The sequence below is a fragment of the Carassius gibelio genome, chromosome B4 (assembly GCF_023724105.1).
Source record: "Carassius gibelio isolate Cgi1373 ecotype wild population from Czech Republic chromosome B4, carGib1.2-hapl.c, whole genome shotgun sequence".
Lineage (NCBI taxonomy): Eukaryota > Metazoa > Chordata > Actinopteri > Cypriniformes > Cyprinidae > Carassius > Carassius gibelio.
This window is the reverse complement of record NC_068399.1, coordinates 21,670,316-21,686,008: the sequence shown is the minus strand read 5'-3', so window position 1 is coordinate 21,686,008 and position 15,693 is coordinate 21,670,316. Positions and strand designations below refer to the sequence as shown.

The window sequence follows — 15,693 nt, the reverse complement described above, 5'->3', positions numbered from 1 at the left end:
GTGAGAGCAATAAATTACAGAAAAAAAGTAAAATTAAAATCTAAAATAAATCAAAAACGATAATAACTTTGTACAATATAATATTTTTTAAGTCTTATTACCAATGCTTACAGATCAATATTTTATGTACATTCAGATAATTGAAAAATCTTATGGAACATTAATATATATATAGTAATGTACATAAACTACTGATATAGGATGAACATCAGGCTATACATTCTTTGTTACTGATATAAAGTAAATTATTAGAAATAATATCATTAGTGGTTGACCATAGTTGGTACACCCATGGACATCCACAGTCAATTTACTGAGAAGAAAAAAAAAGAAAAAAGAAGAAGCTCAACTCTGATTTCTAGCAGTAAGAATGCATTTATTTATGATATGATTTATGAAAAAAAGTGTTTAGTGGTCTTGGGCTGATACAACAAGATCTTCTGAATTATTGATTTAGTCGGATCTGGATAAGAGTATATTATTGTGGCATCATCTATTGCATATTTACCCACCACTACATTTTCTGTAAAAATAAATGAGCATTGGTTTATCCTGGTTAATGTCATGAACTCTTCCAGTATCAGTTGGCAGTTTATGCAGATAATCCAGCTCTATGAGATTAGTCGATCATTAAATCACCACTTCTGCGATTCTTTTTGTTGTTCAAATAAAATTTGTATAAAATTTGGGACTAAAAATAAAAGGAATGGATATCATTAGTGCTCCACATGCCTTTTTTTATATTTAGAAAGACACTGAACTTAGCAACCCACCTGAGCAGATAACGGCAGCACCTTTATCTTGATTACAGTCATAGAAAACTGAATCTACTGTTCCACAGTTTTTCAGTCTAGATTCTGATCCAGTACAAAATGCAATTTTCATCCAGATTTTTCCTGATCCTGGTCCAAAATCAGCACCATCCAAAGCATCTACAGGTTCTCCACAGTCCAGCTCTCGACACACCACTGCAGCATCAGCCATATCCCAACCAAGACTACACACTGTTCCCCACTGACCTCTGTGAAGAACCTCCACTCTACCAGCACAACGACTGTGACCACCAACCAACCTTACATTCACATGGTCTATATATTGAAAACAGAAGAATAAATATGTATAAACAGAGAGAAATAGAGTTGTGAGGGCAGAATCAGACAAAGAGAGGAATAAAACATACAGAGCGTCATATTTTTTGACATTTTACTGATCTAAAATAAATCTGCTCTAACCTGCACACATCAGTTCAACACTGTTGTCATGAGAGCAGTTGTTTTTGTCTGATGGTGATGTTGGACAGAAGTAAATCTGAGATTCATTTCCTCTGCACTGAATCTCTTGTGTCCACATCTGAGTGTCTCCTTTGTCAAAAGCAGCTGCTCCCAGCACCTGTACAGGAGCCCCACAGTCCAGCTCTCTACACACAACCTCTGCATCCTGCTGGTCAAAGACAGCATCACACACTGACATCCACGTCTGATCATGAAGTATCTCTAACCTCCCAGAGCAGCGAGAACCTCCAACCAGCCTGACATCTAAAAAAAAAAAGGTAAGAAAAAATAAAAACACTTAGAATGAATGACTGAAACCATACATTACTTTTTTCTTTTTAATAAATGAAGTTTTAGGTTACCTGAACAGATGACTCCAGCACTCTTACCATGACACACACCATTAAAATCACATGTGGTTGATCCACACTTTTTCAATGTGGACTCAGAACCAGTACACATTGCACCACTCATCCAGATTGGTCCAGATCCGGGTCCAGCTTCAACATCAGTCAGAGCATCTACAGGTTCTCCACAGTCCAGCTCTCTACACACTACTGCAGCATCAGCCAAATCCCAGCCATAACCACACACTGTTCCCCACTGACCTCTATAAAGAATCTCCACTCGACCAGCACAGCGACTGTGACCACCCACCAACCTCACATTCACACGGTCTGTATATTGAACAGAGAAAACGAAAAGAGAGAGAGAGAGAGAGAGAGAGAGAGCATATTGTGACTTATTATATGATTATATTGTAATTGTAGATGCATGTGAGAGAAAAAAATAAATAAATAAATAAAATTCAAGGACACTCATCAAAATTAAATACATTTTGCCTCTGAATTGTCAACACATACCAGTGCACAGTAGTGCAATGCTGTTTTGATTTGAACAGTTGTATTTTGGTTTAAATCTGAATGACGTTGGACACATATGAATCTGAGATTCATTTCCTCTGCACTGAATCTCTTGTGTCCACATCTGAGCGTCTCCTTTGCCAAAAGCAGCTGCTCCCAGCACCTGTACAGGAGCCCCACAGTCCAACTCTCTACACACAACCTCTGCATCCTGCTGGTCAAAGACAGCGTCACACACTGACATCCACGTCTGATCATGAAGTATCTCTAACCTCCCAGAGCAGCGAGAACCTCCAACCAGTCTGGCTTCTAAGAAGACACAGATAATGCCACAGATAATGTTGTTTCATCCCAATTGAGCATGACTTTATACAATGAAGAAAAAAACTTAACGGGACTTGATCCCTAAACAAGCTACAGAAGATATGCAATTATGTACTGTATGTGGCTGCTTTCTTTTACATATTATTATTCTGTCCCAAACAAACATTATGGTAACCTGAACTAGGATGACTATAATAATAAAAAATTTTTTTTAAAAAAATAAAAAAAAATAAAATATATATATATATATATATATATATATATATATATATATAAAATAAAAAAAAAACCTCAAAAAACAAATTTCTGCATGTTGGAACAAATGAAAAAAATCGTTATCGTTAAATTATTTAGCCCAAACAAACATTATTTCTCATGCCCATTGAAACTGGAGGCACGTGCACCCTCAGATTTTTGAGCCAAGTGGATTTTGAATGCAGCTTCCAAAAGACAAAAAAATATATATAAATAACGGTTTGATTATATTTTTCAGTGCTTCACATAACCAGCTACTAAATTCAGATCTGCACTGAGCCAGAGACAGATGAGTTTTTATAGCACTGTGCATTATAACTAATCACTCTCGATTTTGTTGAGTTTATGAATGCAATGACCAATCAGAGGCATTCAGATGAGTCATCGCTGAAACACTCGTCAGTGTGCGTGCACTAACTGACTAAATTCTGCTCTCCGTCGAATTCTCTAATCAGAAACAATAAAGTGCAGATGTGCGTACAAATGTAAAAGATTAATTTCAAAAGTGTAAGCAGCTTCAGTAAATATAATGGGAGTTTTTGTGCTTCAACTCTGGCTAGATTGAAGTCAGTGACAATATTATTGTAAATGTATTATATGTAAATGTTTTTTGCTTTATTTCTGTCAAAGTAAATGAAAGTGTTATAATTAGTTGCTCACAATGTTTTTATTATTATTATTATTAAATTCACATTAAATGCAAAGTCAGTCGTATTTAAAATATTTTATGGCATGACACCCTTATTTGGTACAAACATGATCTTTAAAGGTACAAAATGCATTTACGTACACATATTTCATGATATACTGTAGTTAACATGTTTAGGATTATTAAAATTTTTTTAAAACATTTATAACTATGAATGAGCATCATTATTTTGATGCTAAATGTCACTGGTTATTGATGCACACAGGTGGAATAAATGCATTTACACATGAATAAGATTACATGATAAGATACATTTACTCTTTGTATACTCAACTGTATAAAAAAAAAAAAAAAAAAATATATTTTATAGTCTTTATTACTGAGTCAATCCATCTCAAGTGAACTAGGTTACTTGACCATTTATTTTATTTTATTTTATTTTATTTTATTTTATTTTATCTCTTTGCGCTACACAAAAGACACCCTCTGTGGTTAAATCAAGTAAAAATATATATTTTTTTTAAGTATATGATAAATGCACATAAATGCAGCCTATGCAATCATAAGAAACTTGAAATAAGACAATAAAACATTTAAAAATCATAATGGTTCCAAACTGTTGACAAGTAATTTATTAAAATGTAAATGCTTTAACATTAAAATTAGCTCCACTTTCACAACAGTCTCATTTCACCACTGCTACAGCCTGTCATGCTGGGATGTGTTTCTTTTTTAATTTAACACACACTCAGAGTTGCCATTGACCACTAATTGTCTTGCATGTATCCAATTAAAGGATTGTTTGTTTGTAATTTCATAAAATTCTGTAAACATCGCTGCATTATTTCCAACGCAACTTTCTGAGGACTGTGTTGAAATCCAAAAAATTCATTGAGTTTTCTGAGGAGTCAAGGTTAGGGTTAAGGGATAGAAAATGTACGCTATAAATAACATTAGAGTCCCAGTTAACCTGATATACAGTATATGTGTGTAGGAAAGAGAGAATACTAAGAGGTACTCTGAAAAAAACTCTCAAAAGCTTATTCCAACCTTCCTTGAACTGTGCGAAAAGGATCAAATCCTGGTGTTACTGGAAGAGAGCTTTTAAGCATTTAATAACTCATAATTCAGTTCCATTTAACCCCTTGGTAAAAGCATTGGAGGCTTGGCTGTTAGGGCCTCGAGTTATGCTCACTTTCGGATATTCTTTTTCAGAACAAATGTTGCTCTAACAGTGGGCAGTCAAACACACTGGTGCATTTGCTCTTAGCTCGTGGTACGCAGTGATTGTCAAATACTCAGTAAATAAACAGAAGAATCTGAAAAATCAACTAAATATTTACAAAAAAAAATTGTTTATAAAAACACTAATAAGCTAACACTGAAATCGAGTAAAAGTTTACAGTAAAACTATTGAAAGTGCTTTTTTCCCGAAACCTTACTCAAGTTAATGTAATGAAAATAATTAACCTTTGCATGTATCTGAAGTATAATTTAAAAAATTGACAAAAATGATTAAATGAACCCCATTGTTTTTAGTAAAGAGGAACATGTGTTCCTCAGTGATGACAAGGTTTGGGACTTTTTACCTGAGCAGATGACTCCGGCATCTCTAGTATGATTGCAATAATCTTTACCCCATGCCCCTGATATACAGTACTTCAAGGTGGATTCTGAACCAACACATCTGACATGAGTCATCCAGATTGCTCCTGATCCTTGACCAAAGTGTGCATCACCCAGAGCATCTACAGGTTCTCCACAGTCCAGCTCTCTACACACCACTGCAGCATCAGCCAAATCCCAGTCATCATCACACACTGTTCCCCACTGACCTCTGTGAAGAACCTCCACTCTACCAGCACAGCGACTGTGACCACCAACCAACCTCACATTAACACGGTCTGTATATTGAACAGAGAAAATGAAAGAGAGAGAGAGAGAGAGCATATTGTGACTTATTATATGATTATATTGTAATTTAAAACATCACACTATAATAAAAATATTTAAAGCAAGTAATTTATAAACACAATATTTCAGAAAGTAACTCTAGTAACAGTAATGTCTAAAAGGCTCCAACGTCTATTTTTTAATGCTGTACTTACCAGCTGTTATTAGTATTATAACTGAAGACAGTAAAAAGAGTGTCATGCATCTCCCCATCATCCTCATCCTCAGCACGATTAACTCAACACCCAGTGTACAAGCTTCTCCGCTCTGATGATACAGAAGTACAGGCATCCTCTCAGCCCCCTTAATGAGAGAGAAAGAGGCTCAACACCCTCCAATCACACTCGCTATTACCTTATTAGACACAACAGAGGAAATCATCAAACAACTTCAGTGACAAATCAGAGGACGCTTTTCTGACATTCACCATATATAAATATATACATCTAAACTGTCAGTGCTGATGAACTCCTCCTCCCATACATCAAGACGCCTGACTGAGGGGATGCACACACACACACACACACACACACACGCACAAAGAGAGAGATAAATATAAGACATACAGGAGGCAGGAAACTCTCCAGTTTATTTACAGCATCAAAGCCAAACACCTGCAGACAAGATAAAAGCACTGATAAATAACTGCAAATGTCCTAAAAATGTCTATTAGTGTATACATCTGCTAGCATGACATTAACACTTACCAAACATATTCAAAAATGAATAATACAATTAATTTAAATAAACAAATAGATAAAAAAATGATTAATAAATATTTAGCTTAAATTTGTATTTAAAAAGAATTCCTGTAACCAAAGTGAAATTTACCTAATTCCACAAGTGGTTTCAGATGGCCCACAAAAACCATAATTCTCATTGAGGGAAGATGAGCATGTTGTTCACCTTGTGGCCAGCAGAGAGAGTCAGCGTGCTCATTGTCTGCTACAGCATTCTGTACCATACATTCATCGTTTCTGAGTACTATAAAATATGAACCTGAGCTTTTGTCTTCAAGAATCTGCATGCGAAACTATGCTGTCCTAAAGCTACTTAAAAGAATACACTTGCCACACTTAAAAAAAAATAAAAATAGATGACTAAATTACACTCCTACTTGAAAGACAGTGAATAACTCTCAGGGCACTGGCATATTATGGCAAACCATCCAAATAACATCCAACAAACAATTTTTAACCTCCTTTCAGTGACATTTACATGCCATCGACAGAAAAGCAGTAATGATATAATAATCAGATGTGTTTTAACCATCTGTTACTAGATATTGCTCAATTATCAGTTTAAGAAGTTAAAGGAGCCGTATGTAGGATTGTGGCCTAAACTGGTACTGCAATCACTATAAAAATACTGTAGAGCGGTGTATCCCCTCCCCCTACCCCCTGACTCCAGATTGCCAGATGAGCTGCAGGATTCAGCAGAAACGTAGGCTGCTTCAATTAGCTTCCAATGGTAAGTGACAAACAGACGTACACAGTAAGTTTTTTTTTTTTTCCTATTAATTATGTTTATGCTTTATGAGAGATATTTTGATAAGTAATTATGTATTTAAAAAATGTACTAATTGTCATTAGTTAAATATAATCTTAAAGATTTATGCTCGTATGTGACAGTATAATCATAAAGATTTATGCTTGTATGTGACAGTATAATCGTAAAGATGTATACTCGTACGTGACAGACAGAACGGTAACTGCACATCTTTACTGACATTCCTTGAATTATCATACTCCTCCAGATCTCTCTCTGATATAAAAGTGTCAGTCATTAATTACTACAATTAATTAAACAAAATCTCACACTGCACTTCAAAATACACAAATATATAACAATATAAAACATTCAATTCAATTCAATTCAAGTTTATTTGTATAGTGCTTTTTACAAAATAAATCGTTACAAAGCAACTTTACAGAAAATTATGTTTCTACAATATTTAGTAGTAGCTAGTAGTTTGTGCACATTTGACAGGATTTTAGAAAAAATAAAAATAATAATAATAATACAAGACGTAGTCAGCTAGACGATGAACTATCAATATTATTAATTAAGTTATTATATGATTCAGTCACACATTTAGCAATAATTGTTAGTTCTGTTTGTTGATTCAAGGTAGCATCATCTGGGGTCCTCTGAGGGTCAGCATCATCTCTTCTCAGGTGTTCTGGATCCAGACTGGAGCTTGTTTAAATCTTAGTTACCACGGGATGTAAATCCCGTGGCGAAACATAGAAACAAAATACAGACATCATTAGCATAGCTGCTGATCCAACAAAGTAAAATTAGTTAATTAGTTAAACCCAAGTTAATGAATAAAAATGCACCTTTGAACAGATGCAACTACACTCACAATTAAAAGATACATTATTCGAATGCTTGGCGAAAGAGATGTGTTTTTAATCTAGATTTAAACAGAGAGAGTGTGTCTGAACCCCGAACATTATCAGGAAGGCTATTCCAGAGTTTTGGAGCCAAATGTGAGAAAGCTCTACCTCCTTTAGTGGACTTTGCTATCCTAGGAACGACCAAAAGTCCAGCGTTTTGTGACCTTAGGGTGCGTGATGGGTTGTAACGTGGTAGAAGGCTAGTTAGGTACGCTGGAGCTAAACCATTTAGGGCCTTATAGGTAAGTAATGATAATTTGTAACTGATACTGAACTTAATAGGTAGCCAGTGCAGAGACTGTAAAATTGGGGTAATATGATCATATTTTCTTGACCTGGTAAGGACTCTAGCTGCTGCATTTTGGACGACCTGTAGCTTGTTTAATGACGAAGCAGGACAACCACCTAGAAGTGCATTACAATAGTCCAGTCTAGAGGTCATGAATGCATGAACTAGCTTTTCTGCATCAGAAACAGATAACATGTTTCGTAGCTTGGCAATGTTTCTAAGATGGAAGAATGCAGTTTTTGTAACATTGGAAATATGATTTTCAAAAGACAAATTGCTGTCTAATATAACACCCAGATTTCTGACTGTAGAGGAAGTAACAGTACATCCGTCTAGTTGCAGATTGTAATCTACAAGATTCTGTGTAGTGTTTTTTGGTCCAATAATTAGTATCTCTGTCTTATCCGAATTTAATTGGAGAAAATTGTGTGTCATCCAATCTTTTACATTTTTAACACACTCTGTTAGCTTAGATAATTGGGAAGTTTCATCTGGTCTCGTTGAGATATATAGCTGAGTATCATCAGCATAACAGTGGAAGCTAATTCCGTATTTTCTAATAATATTACCAAGGGGCAGTGTTGGGTATAGTTACTTTGGAAAGTAGTTAGTTAGGTTACAACGTTACCATCAATTAAAAGTAATCAGTTATGATACAGCGTTACCTATTCATAAAAGTAACGCGTTAGAGTAGCTACTCATGCGTTACCAAAAATTAAAAGCCGTTTGCAGCGGCTCACTCACGACAGACACAGCCCCCGGCCCCTTTAAATGCACCTAGAAGTCGTGACTCCCGACAATGAATAACGTCAGTCATCCGACTAAATTAACACTGCAGGATAACAATAATAGGAAAGACAGTCAGCAATCGGCTATTCCACATGGCGTTTTATTTATTTATTATCACAGAACATATTATTAATCAAAATTCGCACCTAACGTTACCCAGCCCGGGTAGCCTAGGCTACTGTATATTATGAGCACCACAAGATAACTCCTGATTTTTCTTTAACTTTAAATAATGCAGTTATCAAAGTACAAGTATGCTTACTTGTAAACACAACCTTAAACAGGCTTGCAGATTTAAATCCATTTAGAAATGATGAACAACCAGCCAGCCAATGATCTAACAGAAATTAACAGCTGCCTGTCAAACAAAAGTGATAACAAACCGAATTAAATCCTTCACTGCCACACAGGCAAATGACAAATCGCTTAATAGCCGAACTAATTATTATTAAAGTGTCACTCACAGTCACAAGCCTAAATTCGCTTTAACACAGTCCTCTTACATTTACTCTTCAAAGTAGTGATTAAAACGTAGCGTTAAATTTGAGGTAGAATTTTTGGCGGTCGACAGAAGCTTTTCACCAAAGCAGAGTGTGCATTTTACCGTTATGTTCTTTTCTTTTTCGTTGACAAATTGAAAATAATGTGCGTACTTCCATAAACCAAACGCGGTCCTCTCTGCTATCTTGCCGGGAGTTCGAAAAAAAAAAAAAAAAAAAAACACACACACACAGGGTCAGGCGCAGGGCACAGACGTATCACAGCCATTGACTTTACGATCACAGAGCTTCGGCTCCGCTGATACATCCGCAGGTGGCACAGTAGACCTAGGACTACTGTCTGACAAAAAGCAGGCTGCAGTCGGGATTTTCCTTTCCTTCAAATAACGGATTACTTTTTTAAAAAAAGAACGAAGTTACTGATTACTTACGCACGAAACTAACGCGTTAAGTTACACATTTCAGGAAAAAAGTAATTAGAGTACTCTAACGCGTTACCCACAACACTGCCAAGGGGCAACATAAAAACTAAGTCTATATAATTTATATAACATTATAATGAACTATAGTAAAAGAAAAGAAAAACACTGTACCAGTCTATTTAATAAAGTAAAATATGAAACTCACACCTGATTTATTATTGGAGAGCTGTCTAATGATGACAACATCATCATAGCTTTCTGAAATGTCACCTGCAACCAAAATAAAATGTGACAAGAGACATAACTTATAAAAATTATAATAGAAATATCCATTATACATGCATCTTCAAATATTAAAAATAGTCATTAAAGAAATAAACCTTTAGCATGATGTGTCAGTCCAACAGTGATTACATCATAAAAAAATTTTTTGAACATTAAATCACATAAACACATGGTGTTACACCAGGGATCTCCAACCCTGCTCCTGTAGAGCTACCATCCTGCAGACTTCAGTTCCAACCCTGCTCCAACACACTGGCCAGTAATTATCATGTAGCCCTGAACACTTTGATTAGCTGGTTCAGTTGTGGTTGGAGCTGAAATTTGCAGGACAGTATCTCTCCAGAAGCAGGGTTGGAAACCCCTGCATTACACCAAACACACAATATAATGTTATCTTTAGCAACATCATACAACCTCGTTAAATAAATATTAATGACATGGTATAACAAGAATATCTATGAGAAGAGTTCTTTCAGTCTGCTGTAGTCTTTTCCTCATTATTTTTTTTTTCTTTGTATTCTACTATAACAACAATGAAGGGGAAAAAAACTAAAACAAACAAATGTAGACAACTGCACATCTGTGGTCTGACCTCCTGATTTCATTTACAATAGGCTATATACTGTACCATGAATAATTTACGAAGAATCTCTTGTTTTTCTCCCCAAATCCTCACATCTCTTGCCACAGGTTTGTTTTCACATGGATGCTTTAAAGGGGGGGTGAAATGCTATTTCATGCATACTGAGTTTTTTACATTGTTAAAGAGTTGGATTCCCATGCTAAACATGGACAAAGTTTCAAAAATTAAGTTGTACATTTGAAGGAGTATTTTTGTTCCCAAAACGCACTTCTGCCGGAAGAGCGCACGCTCCCGTATAGCGAGGCTGAGCAGCACAGACATTTCACTGATCAGAGCGATTAACTGATCAGAGCGAGAGCGTCGCGAAAAGTCACAAAAGAAGTGTTTTTGGTTGCCAGGGCAAGACAACCCTGCACAGATTACCAAAAAAACAGCATTAAGGGACCAGTGGATTGAGTTTATTTTTACAGAGCATCAACGGAGTTGTGCAAGTGTTTTTGTTTGTTCCTTGCATTTCGAAGATGCTTGTTCACAAGCCCAGTTTGACGACGGATTTGCGTATCGTTTATTTCTTAAGGATGATGCAATCCCAAGGAAAAAGGGTCACGATCATGTGTTGGAACCGCAGGCGGTGAGTAAAACTGCTTCAAATATCTCTGCCTCCTTGTTAGTGCGTCCCCTCCCATGCCAGAGACCCGGGTTCGAGCCCCGCTCGGAGCGAGTCGTTGCTGCTGCTGCTTTCCTTCAGTTTCAGCCTCTGGATCTGATTCTGGATCATAAATAAATGGCTGAATCTGACTGTAAGCCATGGTTTGTTTTGGAATGATGGGTTTTCCCTCATTCGTAATGTCACATCTTCTAAACGCAAAAGCCTATTCGCGCTCGTCATTCTTTAGCTCCGCCCACACGTCACGCCTCCAGTCGGTCGTGTTTTTCCGGGAAAAATCGGTACAGACTATCTTTCTCTTATGAATATAATAAAACTAAAGACTTTTTGGATTTATGAAGGATGCAGTACTACTGTATAATTACTCAAGATTAACAGGATATTGAGTGAAAACGAGCATTTCACCCCCCCTTTAAAATGTAATCGTAATAGTCTCCCCTTTTCACTTCTAATCCTATCAGTTGTGTTTATTAAAAATGATTCTAAAGAAAAAATAAATACAATATTTGTTATCTGTTAAAATGTCAAAAAGTATTTGGAAATATGATCACTCGCTAATAATAATTACCGTAACATTTAATTACCGCAAGGCCACGTATGTATTAATACAGTAGGACTAAACTTGGAATTACGACATTAGAACAAAACATATGAATATGATAATACAGTAGATGCATAACACTAAATTGATCAATATTCTCTTATAAGTATATATATATATATGTATTTAATTCATTAAACTTTTTTTTTTTATTATTATTAATGTTTGTATTAAACCCTGACCATTACTTTATTTGTTATTATTGCAGGCTCATTTTCTGAATGTAAGCTTTTTAAATTTTCAAACTTGGTGCTTAATGAAAACTATGGTGCATTTACAAAATAAGGTGATTTTGTTCACCCATCTATGCACATGTACATTTGTGTGGAGACAATAGAATTAGGTCAGTAAATGTCTGTGGCTGTCAGTTTCTGAAAAAAAATAAATAAAAATAAAAATTCAGCTGCCTCATTCAGACTGGTCCATGATTAGTTTTTATACATCAAAAGTGAATATGTGATGAAGGTGCTTTGAAAAGGTTAAAGACTGGGCTGGTGGAAATTAATTGGTAATAATAATAATAATAAAAATAATAATAATAATAATAATAATAATAATGATAAATTATAACACAATTACAGTACATACACATTGATTAAGTGTTAGTAATTTTATTTCTTTATTTATTTTTTTTCTCAAATTGCTAAGTATACATGATAGAAAGGTTACAATGGGATTACAAAATCAATATAATTTGTAAAAACCTCTGCAAATAGATTTTTTTTATTATTATTTTTTTTAAAAGGCCGTAAAGAAATATATATATATATATATATATATATTGGCTAAAGGTAATTGATTTAGTTCATATTATACAAAATGTAATGAACAATTGGATTTCAGTGAACACATACAGTAGTATATAAGACCACAAACACTTCCAAAGGATTTGAGGCAGTGGGTGCTTTCAGTTATTCAGTCCCTTCATGTTTTCTTTGCAGCAACACCACATCATCATAGTCTGTTATTAGAAAACAAAAGCAAATTAATGCATCGATATATGCTTTTAAAAAAGTATTACAATTAACACATCAATATTGGCAGTGAAGTTAAATGAGCTACTGTGACCACAAAAGTTCATTACATAAAGCAATTATAAAAGCTCCAAAATTCAGTTGAAGGTTAAAAAAAGTGCCAATAACATACCAAACATGTCACTCACATATTCCCTGACATTCTTCTGATTATCATACTTCACCCCTAACACCCTCTGATAATATAAATGTGTCTGTTATGAAATACACAAGTTTACATACTGTATGCGCAAATATAATTTGAAGAAAAACAAAAGAAAAAACTTAACATATTTGTGTGAACTTGGATAAAACTTGACACCCCCTACCTGCTTTATCATTGTAAAACTGTGGTACAATGATGACATCATCATAGTTTTCTGGTAAGTCATCTACAGCAAAACAATGACAAATGCAATGCATTCATTAGATGTACAAAAACTGGAAGCATATGCCTAGTTAAAATGCATATAAATCAAATGTTAAAACTTGTAGAATTAATTATAAAAAATAAAAATATTAACCTGCACCATGATAATGTCTCAATCCAACAGTAATTATATCATAATAATTTTCAGGTGTGACTTGTTGCTCTTCTAAATTAGTTAATAGAAAATACAGTATAAACATTGCTTTTAATTCAGTGTAATCAGTTCCTGCTGGGCTTTTAGTGGTGGTGACATCATTATTGTAGTTAGGTGTGACTTCTAGTGGAGAACTTTCTTTAAACAACAGATGAAAAAAAAAAAATAGGCAAAATAAATCCTTATCTTACCTTTGTTTTGATAGGTTTATATAACTATGCTTAGATAACTTGTTAATTTAATGTTTTTAGTTAAGTTAATATACATCAATTTCTGTACAAAGCAAGTAACATCATATTTCAGTCCTCTAACCTAGTTTTTTCTAATCTAAGTAAAAATGTAATAAAATTTAATCTAAACTTTTGAACTATTGAAACTTTTTACTTTTTTTTCTTCTTCTTTGTTGGACTATTTGAATTGAGTTAAGGACTGAACTTTCTTTTTTTCCCCCAAAATTGTTTAAATGATGTGAAATTAAATATTGTAATTTTGTGTATTTTTTTAAGTAACATTCTTTGACTTGAAAAGGCACAATTTACTTTTGTGAGTGTGTTATTTAACAAATGCTTTTGTGTTATTGTGTGGTGTGTCGGTGGCTTTGTTTGTGCTCTATCTTGAGTTTATCTGTGAACCAAAAAATAAATATATAAATAAAGCTAAAATATAGAACTATTTTGACAACAAATTTTGGTCTTGTCTGGTGCCTAAAAAATAAAAATAAATAAAATTAAAGTTATTTAAAGGGGTCATATGATTCAATTTTTCCTTTCTTTTTGGAGTGTTGCAAGCTCTTAATGCATGAAGAAGATCAGTAAAGTTACAAAGACTAGTCTCAAATCCAAATAGATATTATTTATCAAAGTTAAGGCTCTGCCACGCCCCCCTAAAACAGCTCATTCAAATTCCCCCACATGTCTACATCACTGTGTGGAAATATTTGCGTAATACCATCCAAATATTCACACAAAGAGAGAAGGCGTGGTTTCAGTAACCGCAGTTAGTGTTGAAGCAGCCATGTCAGGGAGATGCTCTGTGTATCTAGATGAAAGCAAAAGCCCTTTATTTGGCCTTCTGAAAGTAGATGCATTTAGGAATCTTTAAGATTACTTACAACAGAACAGCAACACATTTTATGGATGACCGTTTTGTGAAAATTAGAGAGGAAGTAGTTTGGTCTAATTTGGACACGTTCACAGTCAAAAAATCTGCCAAAATCACCAATTTTAAATTACAATTTCAAATAACACACACACACACACACACACACACACACACACACACACACACACACAAAACAGTGCCAAGAATTTATTAATATATTTTACTCCACTCACCCCTCTAAATAAATGTATGACTCAGTTGATCTCCATAAATCAGACTCTATGACACTTACTCACCCCTCTGAGTGAAGAGACTGTGTCTGTTTGTTGGTCTCCGCTGAAGCTCTTCATACACGGCTTCAGTCTTCATCCTGTGTCTCCTCTTAGAGAGAGCTGTGAGTGTAGACAGACAAACCTGCTGTCAGTTCACAATACAAGACTGATCACACACTGAATAAGACACAATATGATAGTCTCTGGATCTCTCCTACCTCTCCTCATCACTCTGTTCTGCTGAATCAGTATAAGCAGTGGCACTAAGAGCAGTAAGAGCACAACTCCCAGAACAATCACAAGCACTGGGGGGACGGAGAGAGTTTGTGGAGGAGAGACTGATGTTGAGAGCACTGGAGGAGAAACTGGAGGAGAAACTGGAGGAGAAGCTGATGTTGTTGAAGCAGGAGTAGAGGACACTGACACATCTGGCAAATCTGTCAAACACATTAACAATCATGCAATTGTTTTATTTAAATAAACAAATTACTAAAATTATAAAAATAATTCTGTGACCTGCACAGGTGAGTCCAGCGTGCTCTTTGTGGGAGCAGTCAGTGTGGTTTTTCAGGGAGAGAGGACAGTCCCACAGGTGAATCTCATTCCCTCTGCACTCGACTCTGTTCATCCACACAACACCTTCACCAGCACCAAAGACTGAATTCCCAACAGCCCTCAGTGCTGCTCCACAACCCAGCTGCCTGCAGACCACCTGAGCATCGCTGATGTCCCACTGATCATCACAGACTGAGCCCCACACAGAGTTATGATACACCTCCAGCCTCCCAGAGCACAGGCCCTTACCTCCACTCAGTCTGAGAGGAACATGATCTTATATAAACATGACAAAAAAAAAAAAACATTTTACCT

The 15,693-nt window shown here is 35.3% G+C and overlaps 1 protein-coding gene across 1 annotated transcript in view; it reads right to left on the bottom strand.

Annotated features, from left to right (window-relative positions):
• The window catches only part of LOC127956568 (deleted in malignant brain tumors 1 protein-like), a 113,745-nt gene that overhangs the window by 8,647 nt on the left and 89,405 nt on the right, over positions 1-15,693 (bottom strand).